Here is a 12,966-nt window from a genome sequence, read left to right on the forward strand (position 1 = left end):
GAAGCAGGGATCAGATTGTGAGACTCTGTCCTTGTACTGCTCCTGAAGCAGTGTCCCATGCTCAGAGCAGATTGCAAGGTGCCAACATAGCCCAGTGGGATCACTGTTATTTCTTTTCTTCCTATTTTCTTTTCTCTGTCTGACAAATCCTCCATTCCTGACTTGTCACCCTTTCCCTCTTTCAGTTGTAGTATGGAAGTGATAGTGTCATACTAAGCACTTTCTATGTAGAGCTGGGTACAGTCAGCTTCATTCTACAGCATACTCTGTATAAAATGCTTCTGTGCACACCACAATGCTTCCTATTCCTTCTCTGCAGCTGGTGCCAACCTAATTAGGGTACTCCTCTCAGGGTATGTCTACACTACGGAAGAAGGTCGAATTTATAGAAGTCGGGTTTTTAGAAATTGGTTTTATATATTCGAGTGTGTGTGTCCCCACAGAAAATGCTCTAAGTGCATTAACTCGGCGGAGCGCTTCCATAGTACCGAGGCTAGAGTCGACTTCCGGAGTGTTGCACTGTGGGTAGCTATCCCACAGTTCCCACAGTCTCCGCTGCCCATTGGAATTCTGGGTTGAGATCCCAATGCCTGATGGGGCTAAAACATTGTCGCGGGTGGTTCTGGGTACATATCATCAGCCCCCCGTTCCCTCCCTCCCTCCGTGAAAGCAAGGGCAGACAATTGTTTCACGCCTTTTTTCCTGAGTTACCTGTGCAGACGCCATACCACGGCAAGCATGGAGCCCGCTCAGGTAACCGTCACCGTATGTCTCCTGGGTGCTCGCAGACGCGGTACTGCATTGCTACACAGTAGCAGCAACCCATTGCCTTGTGGCAGCAGACGGTACAGTACGACTGGTAGCCGTCATCGTCATGTCCGAGGTGCTCCTGGCCACGTCGGCCACGAGCGCCTGGGCAGACATGGGCACAGGGACTAAATTTGGAGTGACTTGACCAGGTCATTCTCTTAAGTCCTGCAGTCAGTCCTATTGAACCGTCTTATGGTGAGCAGGCTAGCAGTCGTACTGTACCATCTTCTGCCGGGCAGGCAAGAGATGAGGATGGCTAGCAGTCGTACTGTACCATCTTCTGCTGAGCAGCCATGAGATGTGGATGGCATGCAGTCCTTCTGCACCGTCTGCTGCCAGCCAAAGATGTAAAAGATAGATGGAGTGGATCAAAACAAGAAATAGATCAGATTTGTTTTGTACTCATTTGCCTCCTCCCCCATCTAGGGGACTCATTCCTCTAGGTCACACTGCAGTCACTCACAGGGAAGGTGCAGCGAGGTAAATCTAGCCATGTATCAATCAGAGGCCAGACTAACCTCCTTGTTCCAATAAGAACAATAACTTAGGTGCACCATTTCTTATTGGAACCCTCCGTGAAGTCCTGCCTGAAATACTCCTTGATGTAAAGCCACCCTCTTTATTGATTTTAGCTCCCTGAAGCCAACCCTGTAAGCCATGTCGTCAGTCGCCCCTCCCTCCGTCAGAGCAACGGCAGACAACCGTTCCGCGCCTTTTTTCTGTGTGGACGCCATACCGACGCAAGCATGGAGGCCGCTCAGCTCACTTTGGCAATTAGGAGCACATTAAACACCACACGCATTATCCAGAAGTATATGCAGCACCAGAACATGGCAAAGCGATACCGGGCGAGGAGGCGACGTCAGCGTGGTCACGTGAGTGATCAGGACATGGACACAGATTTCTCTGAAAGCATGGGCCCTGACAATGCATGCATCATGGTGCTAATGGGGCAGGTTCCTGCTGTGGAACGCCGATTCTGGGCTCGGGAAACAAGCACAGGCTGGTGGGACCGCATAGTGTTGCAGGTCTGGGATGATTCCCAGTGGCTGCGAAACTTTCGCATGCGTAAGGGCACTTTCATGGAACTTTGTGACTTGCTTTCCCGTGCCCTGAAGAGCATGAATACCAAGATGAGAGCAGCCCTCACAGTTGAGAAGCGAGTGGCGATAGCCCTGTGGAAGCTTGCAACGCCAGACAGCTACCGGTCAGTTGGGAATCAATTTGGAGTGGGCAAATCTACTGCTGCTGTGATGCAAGTAGCCAACACAATCAAAGATCTGCTGATATCAAGGGTAGTGGCCCTGGGAAATGTGCAGGTCATAGTGGATGGCTTTGCTGCAATGGGATTCCCTAACTGTGGTGGGGCCATAGACGGAACCCATATCCCTATCTTGGCACCGGAGCACCAAGCCGCCGAGTACATAAACCGCAAGGGGTACTTTTCAATAGTGCTGCAAGCTCTGGTGGATCACAAGGGATGTTTCACCAACATCAACGTGGGATGGCCGGGAAAGGTACATGACGCTCGCATCTTCAGGAACTCTGGTCTGTTTCAAAAGCTGCAGGAAGGGACTTTATTCCCAGACCAGAAAATAACTGTTGGGGATGTTGAAATGCCTATATGTATCCTTGGGAACCCAGCCTACCCCTTAATGCCATGGCTCATGAAGCCGTGCACAGGTAGCGTGGACAGTAGTCAGGAGCTGTTCAACTACAGGCTGAGCAAGTGCAGAATGGTGGTAGAATGTGCATTTGGATGTTTAAAGGCGCGCTGGCGCAGTTTATTAACTCGCTTAGACCTCAGCGAAACCAATATTCCCACTGTTATTACTGCTTGCTGTGTGCTCCACAATATCTGTGAGAGTAAGGGGGAGATGTTTATGGTGGGGTGGGAGGATGAGGCAAATCGCCTGGCTGCTGGTTACACGCAGCCAGACACCAGGGCGGTTAGAAGAGCACAGGAGGGCGCGGTACGCATCAGAGAAGCTTTGAAAACCAGTTTCATGACTGGCCAGGCTACGCTGTGAAAGTTCTGTTTGTTTCTCCTTGATGAAACCCCCCGTCCCTTGGTTCACTCTACTTCCCTGTAAGCTAACCACCCTCCCCTCCTCCCTTTAATCATTGCTTGCAGAGGCAATAAAGTCATTGCTGCTTCACAGTCATGCATTCGTTATTCATTCATCACACAAATAGGGAGATGACTACCAAGGTATCCCAGGAGGGGTGGTGGAGGAGGGAAGGAAAATGCCACACAGCACTTTAAAAGTTTACAATTTTAAAATTTATTGAATGCCAGCCTTCTTTTTTTTGGGCAATCCTCTGTGGAGGAGTGGCTGGTTGGCCGGCCGGTGGCCCCCCCACCGTGTTCTTGGGCATCTGGGTGTGGAGGCTATGGAACTTGGGGAGGAGGGCGGTTGGTTACACAGGGGCTGTAGTGGCAGTCTGTGCTCCAGCTGCCTTTGCTGCAGCTCAACCATACACTGGAGCATACTGGTTTGGTCCTCCAGCAGCCTCAGCATTGAATCCTGCCTCCTCTCATCACGCTGCCACCACATTTGAGCTTCAGCCCTGTCTTCAGCCCGCCACTTACTCTCTTCAGCCCGCCACCTCTCCTCCTGGTCATTTTGTGATTTCCTGCACTATGACATTATTTGCCTCCACGCATTCGTCTGTGCTCTGTCAGTGTGGGAGGACAGCATGAGCTCGGAGAACATTTCATCTCGAGTGCGTTTTTTTTTCTTTCTAATCTTCACTAGCCTCTGGGAAGGAGAAGATCCTGTGATCATTGAAACACATGCAGCTGGTGGAGAAAAAAAAGGGACCGCGGTATTTAAAAAGACACATTTTATAAAACAGTGGCTACACTCTTTCAGGGTAAACCTTGCTGTTAACATTACATACATAGCACATGTGCTTTCGTTACAAGGTCGCATTTTGCCTCCCCCCACCGCGTGGCTACCCCCTCAACCCTCTCCCCTCCCCGTGGCTAACAGCGGGGAACATTTCTGTTTAGCCACAGGCAAACAGCCCAGCAGGAACGGGCTCCTCTGAGTGTCCCCTGAAGAAAAGCACTCTATTTCAACCAAGTGACCATGAATTATATCTCACTCTCCTGAGGATAACACAGAGAGATAAAGAACGGATGTTGTTTGAACGCCAGGAAACATACACTGCAATGCTTTGTTGTACAATGATTCCCGAGTACGTGTTACTGGCCTGGAGTGGTAAAGTGTCCTACCATGAAGGACGCAATAAGGCTGCCCTCCCCAGAAACCTTTTGCAAAGGCTTTGGGAGTACATCCAGGAGAGCCGCGAATGCCAGGGGAAAGTAATCCTTTCACATGCTTGCTTTTAAACCATGTATAGTATTTTAAAAGGTACGCTCACCGGAGGTCCCTTCTCCGCCTGCCGGGTCCAGGAAGCAGCCTTGGGTGGGTTCAGGGGGTACTGGCTCCAGGTCCAGGGTGAGAAACAGTTCCTGGCTGTCGGGAAAACCGGTTTCTCCACTTGCTTGCTGTGAGCTATCTACAACCTCATCATCATCATCATCATTTTCTTCGCCTCCAAAACCTGCTTCCGTGTTGCCTCCATCTCCATTTAAGGAGTCAAACAACACGGCTGGGGTAGTGGTGGCTGAACCCCCTAAAATGGCATGCAGCTCATCATAGAAGTGGCATGTTTGGGGCTCTGACCCGGAGCGGCCCTTCGTCTCTCTGGTTTTCTGGTAGGCTTGCCTCAGCTCCTTAAGTTTCATGTGGCACTGCTTCGGGTCCCTGTTATGGCCTCTGTCCTTCATGCCCTGGGAGATTTTGACAAAGGTTTTGGCATTTCGAAAACTGGAACGGAGTTCCGATAGCACGGATTCCTCTCCCCAAACAGCGATCAGATCCCATACCTCCCGTTCGGTGCATGCTGGAGCTCTTTTGCAATTCTGGGACTCCATCATGGTCACCTCTGCTGATGAGCTCTGCATGATCACGTGCAGCTTGCCACGCTGGCCAAACAGGAAATGAGATTCAAAAGTTCGCGGTTCTTTCCCTGTCTACCTGGCCAGTGCATCTGAGTTGAGTGTTCTGTCCAGAGCGGTCACAATGGAGCACTCTGGGATAGCTCCCGGAGGCCAATACCGTCGAATTGTGTCCACAGTACCCCAAATTTGAGCCGGCAAGGCCTATATAAGCGCTAATCCACTTGTCGGGGTGGAGTAAGGAAATCGATTTTAAGAGCCCTTTAAATCGAAATAAAGGGCTTCATCGTGTGGATGGGTGCACGTTTACATCGATTTAACGTTGCTAAATTCGACCTAAAGTCCTAGTGTAGACCAGGGCTCAAACTCCCAGTACTGCAGTCTGGAACTTCACTTTTGCTTTCTGCTTATTCACATTCCTGTTATCCTCCTCCCTCTCATTTCTTCCCCTTCCTAGAACTCTCCCCCATGAAGGACACTCCTTATTAGCTCTTCTCCATCTCTTTCACTGCTGCTATTTATCATACCACGGTAATGAGGGTAAGATGAAGAGAGCCTAAGGCTAAAGCTAGCAACAAGGTAAAATGTATATCAGACAGCCACAATGTAGGGTTTAGTTTCAGTATAGAGGAATATGGTCACAAACAATATGTAGCTAGTGTAGTGAGAAAAGTTCTGACAAAATATGGAATAAGACATCTCATTTGCAGGGTGGTGATATTAGCCTACAAGAGGCCATTCTGTGGCTTCTGAACTTCTGAGGGAACATAGTCGGAAGCTTACCAGGCTTGGTGAGATCACCACAGAAGTACTCTAGGCATTTGGAATCTGATTTTACTTAACATTTTTGTATACTTTTAGATACTGCTAATGTAGTGAGATTCAGAAATAATTGAAAGCTCAGCAATACTTTCACTGAAGCAGTTTTACAGATACTGAATTTTGGCTAGGGTACCACAGTTATCCCCTTTTCTCCCACACAAAAGGCACCATGGGATCGTTTAACTTTCTCTTCGTAGGTTTGTTAGGTGATAAAGACAGGCAGAAAGGATCATATCAATGGTGTCATCTCACAGCCCAAGGCATGGGTGGAACTCTACCCCTATAATTCTTTCTGGATTAAAAGGTAAGGGACTACAAGCAGAGCCATAACAACAGAACACTTTGGAGAAACATGCTCACAATGTTCTGAAACAAAAGGATGGGGACTATAGGGTTACATGCAAACTGTATAAACATAAGAACAGCGTTTCTTCTGTTTTTTTCCCACACATGTGTGGAATGAATTTTGTGATGTGCACCAAAATGGAGGTGATGTGTAACATTTCACCTCCATTTTGGTGCACAAAACAAAATTCATGTGGCGGGGTGGGGCTGAGGGGTTTGGAGTGTGGGAGGAGACTCACGGCTGGGGCAGAGGGTTGGTGTGTGTGAGGGCCCTGGCTGGGTCTGCAGCTTCTCTGGTGGGGCCAGGGATGAGGAGTTTGGGGTGCAGGCTGCCCCGGGGCTATAGCAGGGAGAGAGGACTCCCCCCAGCTCTCTCTCCCCACAGCAGCACCTGGGCTTACTCCGGGGCTGGGGCTGCAGGGTAAGTGCCTCTCCCCCGGCCACGGCAGGTCCGGGGCTGGAGAAGAGGCGTCTCTCCCTGAGCGCTGCTTAATAGGCTGCTGCGCAACCGCGCAGCTTAGAGGGAAGTTAGGAACAGTCCCTTTTTATTAAGCATTTCTCTTCTAGTCCACCAAAATCTCTCACAATCCAATATGTTTCTAGGGGGATAATGGGTGATTAGTTCTTGTTTTCCCTTAGTTAAAATTAACAACTTAGTTAAAGATGGGCCAAAGAGATCTAGAAAATATATCCTTCCTTTGTGTGGATGGTGAGAATTTGATTTTCATGAAAGTAAAGGACAGACTGAATAGGTGAGAGCCAAGGTCAAAAAGGGCTAATGCTTCAATCTACTTGGACAATACACTTCTATCCTAATGTGCTAGTCACCAATTTATTCCAGTTCAGAAACTCACAGGGGCAGTGACTGCCATTGGGTATTGAACTGTGAGGTGGTTTTGTGAGACTGATAAGTATCAGCCAGGCAGAAGGCAAAGACCACCAAATTCAACTGCATGGTGATATAGACTCAGATCCTTTAAGTGTGGAAGGAACAATATGTAGTGGAAGCTGACTTTTAAGTGGGCAAAAGGATGAATCAGATCTCCACAGAAAGTGGACTCTGTGGGATCCAAACCATCACAGTTGCAGAGGAGACAGGAACTGGGGGATAGCTACTGTCCACAGTGTTATTGCCCTACAATGTGTGAGAATTTCCTCACAGGAGACAATGCTGCCTCCAAAGATAGCATAAGCTCCAGTGGGTTTTCCCTCTGCACAGTGAAACCCACTGCAAGGGGCAGGAAGGCATTTCATGGGAGGTACTGATGGGAGACCATAACACCAAAGCAATTTCCTTGGGATTTCCCAATAGATCTCAGAATATTAGTGGGTTTGGTAAGTCTCTCCCTATGTGTGCTTTGCAGGGCCACTGCCCCATCCACTCCACAAATGGGACGACAGAGAGGAAAATACCACAAATTGAAAGCTGGGAAAGTTCCTGATCCATATATAGGTCTTTCTCATGTTGGAGAGCATCTGGTCTAATATATGGACTTTAATTAAATGCAATCAATTGTACTTCTGAAAATGTATATGAATGGCCATATTGAATCAAGGTAAGTGCTCTCAGTGACATCTATATTACACAATAAAAACTGAACAATAGTACAGGTTTAAAATTAAGAAGGGGAAAAATGCATTTTAATGAGTTAAGATGTGTGGTTCTCATTTTAATTTAAAACATTCATATATCCTTTGATCTTTGCTATAAAGAACTAATAATACTAGTGCAGCAGTAAACAGAAAACCTGGATTTTAATTGAATGAAGCCTGCATTCATCCATTTCAAAAGGAAAATGTGATTGCACAGAAACACAGGCTGTGAATCATGCTGCTAAGTTAGCACCATGCCACCCAGCTGCCAGGAACCCTAGGGACAGGGTTGCCAACTTTCTAATCCCACAAAACCAAACACCCTACCTCTGCACCAAGCCAACTGGAGCCACCAGAGTCCCTTTTCAACCGGGTGTTCTGGTCAAAAACCAGACACCTGGTCACCCTACCTAAGGACATATTAACATACTCATCAATCTAGCATGGCTCAGGAAATATGGTCACATAGTACACTGGCCTAGCAAAACAGAGAATTTATTTGTATACTTAAATAAGCTTAAACAAATTTGCAGCACACAGTAATGAGAATATTACTTGTAGGGCTCAGAGCTAAGTTTGCTTTTATTTAAATTGAACAGGAACAGCTTTTTGTCCCCTAAGTCTGCAAAACAAAACATCTAATAAAACTATCAAATAACCATTTCTCCCTTTTTTATGTATGGTGTTGCTGCCTAAATTTATTTCCCAAATATTTTCTTCTGGTTGTTTCATCCTGCCCTACCCTCCATTTCTTAAGCATCTGGACCACTATACCAGCTCTGGTGTACCCAAAGCTTTAAACCTTCCAATGCTTCTTTCTAGTCAGCCACAAATGCATTGGTTCATCCGTCCACTAGTAGAATGGGCAAATGAAACATTCTGAAGTTTAAAATACCGATGGTAGTATAGTATTCCATGAGCAGGATGTTAGGAAAGGACACATATATTGTCGTCCTCCTCCTCCTCAGCTACAACTGTATCTTCCTCAGAGACAACCTGGCTCATGAGGCTCAAGATTTCCTGGAATGCTGTGTCCAGTAATATGATTAAATTTCATATTGTCTTTAAAATTGTTTTGCACTTGGAAAAGCCATTTTTCAGCACTGTATAAAGTACACAGGATCACCACAATGGTCTCAGATCATTGACTTCAGTGGCATTAATCCTTCTTTACACTGGTGTTACTAAGAGTAAAATCAGGACCACTCTGTTCATACTGCACACTTTGTATAATACCAGAAAAGCAAAAGTGACTCTATTGAAGTCAATAAATCATCCCTTAGCATTTTTGATGCTATAAAGTTCTGTGTATTCATTTATTTTTAATTATAAAAAATGAATTTTTGTAGAAATGTTCTAGAATGAGAAAAAATTAAGACATTTTCAAAATTGTTCTCTGCACAAGAACCTTTCCTTTTTTTCAACAAAAGCGTATAGGATATTAGTGCTTAATGCAATTCCTGTCTGTCTGTCTCTCTCTCTCTCACACACACACACACACGTTGAGTAACTCTGTTTTAAAAGATAGTTACTGTGTATCCACAAAATGGCTTTTTAATTACAAGGTCTCACCTTGCTTATGTGACAGCCATATAATTTTACCCTGAACGCTAGTTTACTTTGGTTGCATTTTATTTCACAGGATACAAATTACTTTAGAACAACTTCCAACTTAAACACAAAAGAAAAACAAAATTAACAAGGAAGCTCGTCCATAAAAAACCTGCATTCAGAGAAAGTTAAAGGGTGTGACAAAAACCTATAAAAGTTCGGAAACTCACTGTTACAGCTCATATATTCTTTATGCTAACCAAATCCAAGCACAATAGGAATCTCCCTTTATCTATCTTAATGCAGCATGTTGCGCTAATGTAACTGTTTTCTGTCTTTGAATGTAGCTTTGGTTGTATGTGAACATGCAAGTAGATAGTTGAGAACAAATGAAATATGTCTATGTAAGTATCTGAACTAAACAACTGGTAGAAACTATATTCATCATTAAGGCTGTCATAAAATCAAAAGCCACAATTTTGTTGTGAGAATTGCAACTTTTAATACATAGAACTTTTTACAGTTGCGGCAAATTTGAGTGGTTTTGCGATGCTGTACACATCACAATGCCACTCATTCAAATTTGGCCTGGCCACCCAATATGAGCAAGTGGCATTGCAGCCTGGTGCACAGGGTCATAATGCCACACAAATACAGCCTGGACTCCTCTCCATCATGCTTGCCTTCAAGAGCCAAGCAGGAAACATGGCACATCATCTGTGCTGCTGCCCTGCTTCGGAAAGCAGATTGTATACCTTAGACAAAAGTGCTGGAGCTTATGTGTGGCTGCACTAGACTGGTACTCCTTGTAGGGGAACCCAAAAGAGATTTTCATTCCTCATGAGGAAACAAGGTGAGGGGAAGCCTGACACTAGAACCTCTGGGGAGAGTCTGCTGAGTGCCATGCTTATGAACCACCACTTTAACACATTGTGGCCTCAATTTTTGAACCAAAAATATCAAGACTTTCTTGAAGCCTTATTCATAAAAGTATTTAATCTTTTTAGATTTAGGATTAGGCAGAAGTTACACTTTCTATTTGTTTTAGAGGGAGAAACAATGAGAAATGTTTTACAGTTGTTACATACATCACACATTCTTCTGTGTTATGTGGCAAATTGAATATTTATGTCTCTCCTCCAAATGAAGCAGACATGATGTCTGGCAGGATTTTTTTCACCCCTCACACACTGGTTTTCTTCTAAATACATCTCTTGAGTTATATCTGGTGGCACCTCCACCCTGGTATACATAAACGATGTTCACAGGGGTCACCAAACTTCTTGTTTTGAAAGGGCAATATAAACTCACTATCACTCCCCACTTGCACCCATTTTCTGGGAGAAGGGTCAGACATTAAAATAAATAAATGTTTATTGTGTGCTACTGCGACTATTCTTAAAAGCTTCCTTTTAGCCTTTAATGTAGAACCCTCTCCATTACCCCCATTGCTATTTTTCAGGTTCCATTACCCTGCACAGATAGCATTTTTCATAAATGAGCACAGCTTGTAGAATATTTTCAGGGAAAAGCAATAGTACCGGTCTTTAATTGTCTTTAAGTGGGATCTAGTAGGTTTTAGAGAAGCTTCATCTCTAAAACCCTTAATGCTGTCATCAATATACTGTAGCAATAATCAAAATGAGCATTCAAGCAAATATATTCAAAAGACTTGCTCCCTTTACTTTTCAAACCCTCTCTCCCTATGCAATTCAGGTACATAACTCTTGGTGTAGGAACTCTCTTTTTGTTCTGTCTATACAATAATAATAATTTTATGTTTCATCATTTATTGTGCAAACCAGAAAGAAACCCTTCTTCTGGCAAATCCTCAAAACAATTAACAAGAGATTTAATTCATTTAATTTTTAGATACATTTTGGCAAAATATTTGGTTAACTGGACTAAGTACTGGACATTTTAAAGATGAAACACTATCTGCAAAATGACGACAAAGAAAATATTCTGAATGGTTGACAAGGCAAAAAATGCTGTATCTTGGAAATGTGTGACATTACGAAAGCTGCCTTTGCCATGGTTACATAGGGTATCTAATTTCATGTGATCGTTTGTGTTAAGTTTTTAGTTACAGTTTGCTCTTATTCTGTGCATAAAGCCAAGCACCATATAATTGGGATTCATGATTTCACACTCTGTGCTTTCATTATGCATGCTCACTGCAAACAGCTTCAGTGTGGATATCACTTAAAGTGTTTAAAAATAATTAAATCTTTCACGTGGGGTCACTTTTTGTCAGGATACAACACAACCTAAAATTAATACTGTATGTGTTATGTTTCTGGGCTGGATAATGACTATGAATATATGAGGTTTAAAAAATGCTAAAATTGTTTAAAATGCGGGTGCATCAAGCTTTCACTGTGACATGGGCCTTTGAGTTACAATTTTTACATGCCTATTCATTAGACTCTTCAAAAACCAAAGCACTGCACAGAGCCAGCTGCTGTGCAGCTAACTTTTGTTGTAGTCCAATGTTTTATTGTGAAAGAGATGGAGTACAAGACTAATTCAGGGGCTGAGTCTACAAATAATTATATCTAAGAATAAGGAAACTGAAGATGGGAAAAGCGCATGAAGGATGGGTGGCAGCACTAGGGGAGTCCATGTTAGAGTCAGAAAAGCAAGTACTTAACTGAAACTTTATGGAAACAGAAAAATCTATTTTGTATGAATTCTTATGCACTGAGAAAAATGTAACTTAGCAGTACATTTAAGAAATTACTTTGCGGCTTCAAATCTTTCCAGACATTTTAATTTGAAATCAAAACCATAAGCTACCTGTATATACAGAACATGTCACAAAATCAGGGAGGAACAATTCAAAATAATAAATATAATAACAAATACAAGTTCATAATTATCCAATAAATAACAGATTTCATTATTTTTTCCTCAATTTTATATATATGAAGTGAAAATAACTTTAATTTTGGATGCAAATAATTTCTATTGCTGAGAAAGCTATTTGTAATATTCAGATAGATCAGTACATACATATGCTGTATTTGTATCTACATAGCATGCATAGCTATAAATGTGTAATATTTATATACATACATTTAGCTGTTAGCATGTATTCATCTCCTCAGAGATCAGTAACACTAAGAGCCTGCAAAGATGCTAGTTTGACTTGGATTTCTACCAGCCTTGGCATTGCACATTAAATACTATTTTTAGTTAAAACGGAAAAAAGGGGAGAAATTATTAATTTCAAAAGAGAAGCAGCATGGCAGAGTTCAGGAGACAGATGGTGCACGTGTGTGCCACAGCAGTTGTCATTTAGTTGTTCACTGCTGAGGAAATACAGCAGAACAATGATTTTTGACTGATATATATATTTGACTTAGACACACAAATCTATGTCAGCTAATTCTTATCCACATGTCTGTACACAGTCACATAAGTCTGACATTTTTCTTTTGGAATGAGCTCCCCACTTTTTAGAAATGATTTGCCCATCATTTTTCTCTTCCAATAATTTGAAAACTTTCATTTACATCCCAATAAACATCCCACTTTTGGAAAAGAAAACTAATTGACATTTTCTTTAAAATGCTTTCTTAGAAGTAGGATTTTTGCAAGGTCACAAGAGGAGAGACTGTTCCACAAGATAAACACCCTGTACATTTATTATGAGTTTCATTCCGTTCATTGTTCCTGGGTTTCTTCATGTAACAATTTTCAGAACTACATTAGGTTCTGAGAAAGGAAAACAAATTAAAAACAGCAGATCTTTTTCTTTCTAAAGATAATTTTGCCTCAGGCAATGAATGAGAGTGGAGAGTACTCTCAATAGAAATAACTCATAAGTGTAGTAATATACTGGTGCGTCAGCTACTAGTAAAGATAAAATA

General features: G+C 43.3%; 1 protein-coding gene across 3 annotated transcripts in view; it reads right to left on the reverse strand.

Annotated features, from left to right (window-relative positions):
• Positions 1–12,966, reverse strand: part of CDKAL1 (CDKAL1 threonylcarbamoyladenosine tRNA methylthiotransferase) — a 663,359-nt gene that overhangs the window by 101,472 nt on the left and 548,921 nt on the right. The gene's annotated exons all lie outside the window — the stretch shown is intronic.

Source organism: Lepidochelys olivacea (assembly GCF_965140295.1).
Source record: "Lepidochelys olivacea isolate rLepOli2 genome assembly, chromosome: 2".
NCBI lineage: Eukaryota > Metazoa > Chordata > Testudines > Cheloniidae > Lepidochelys > Lepidochelys olivacea.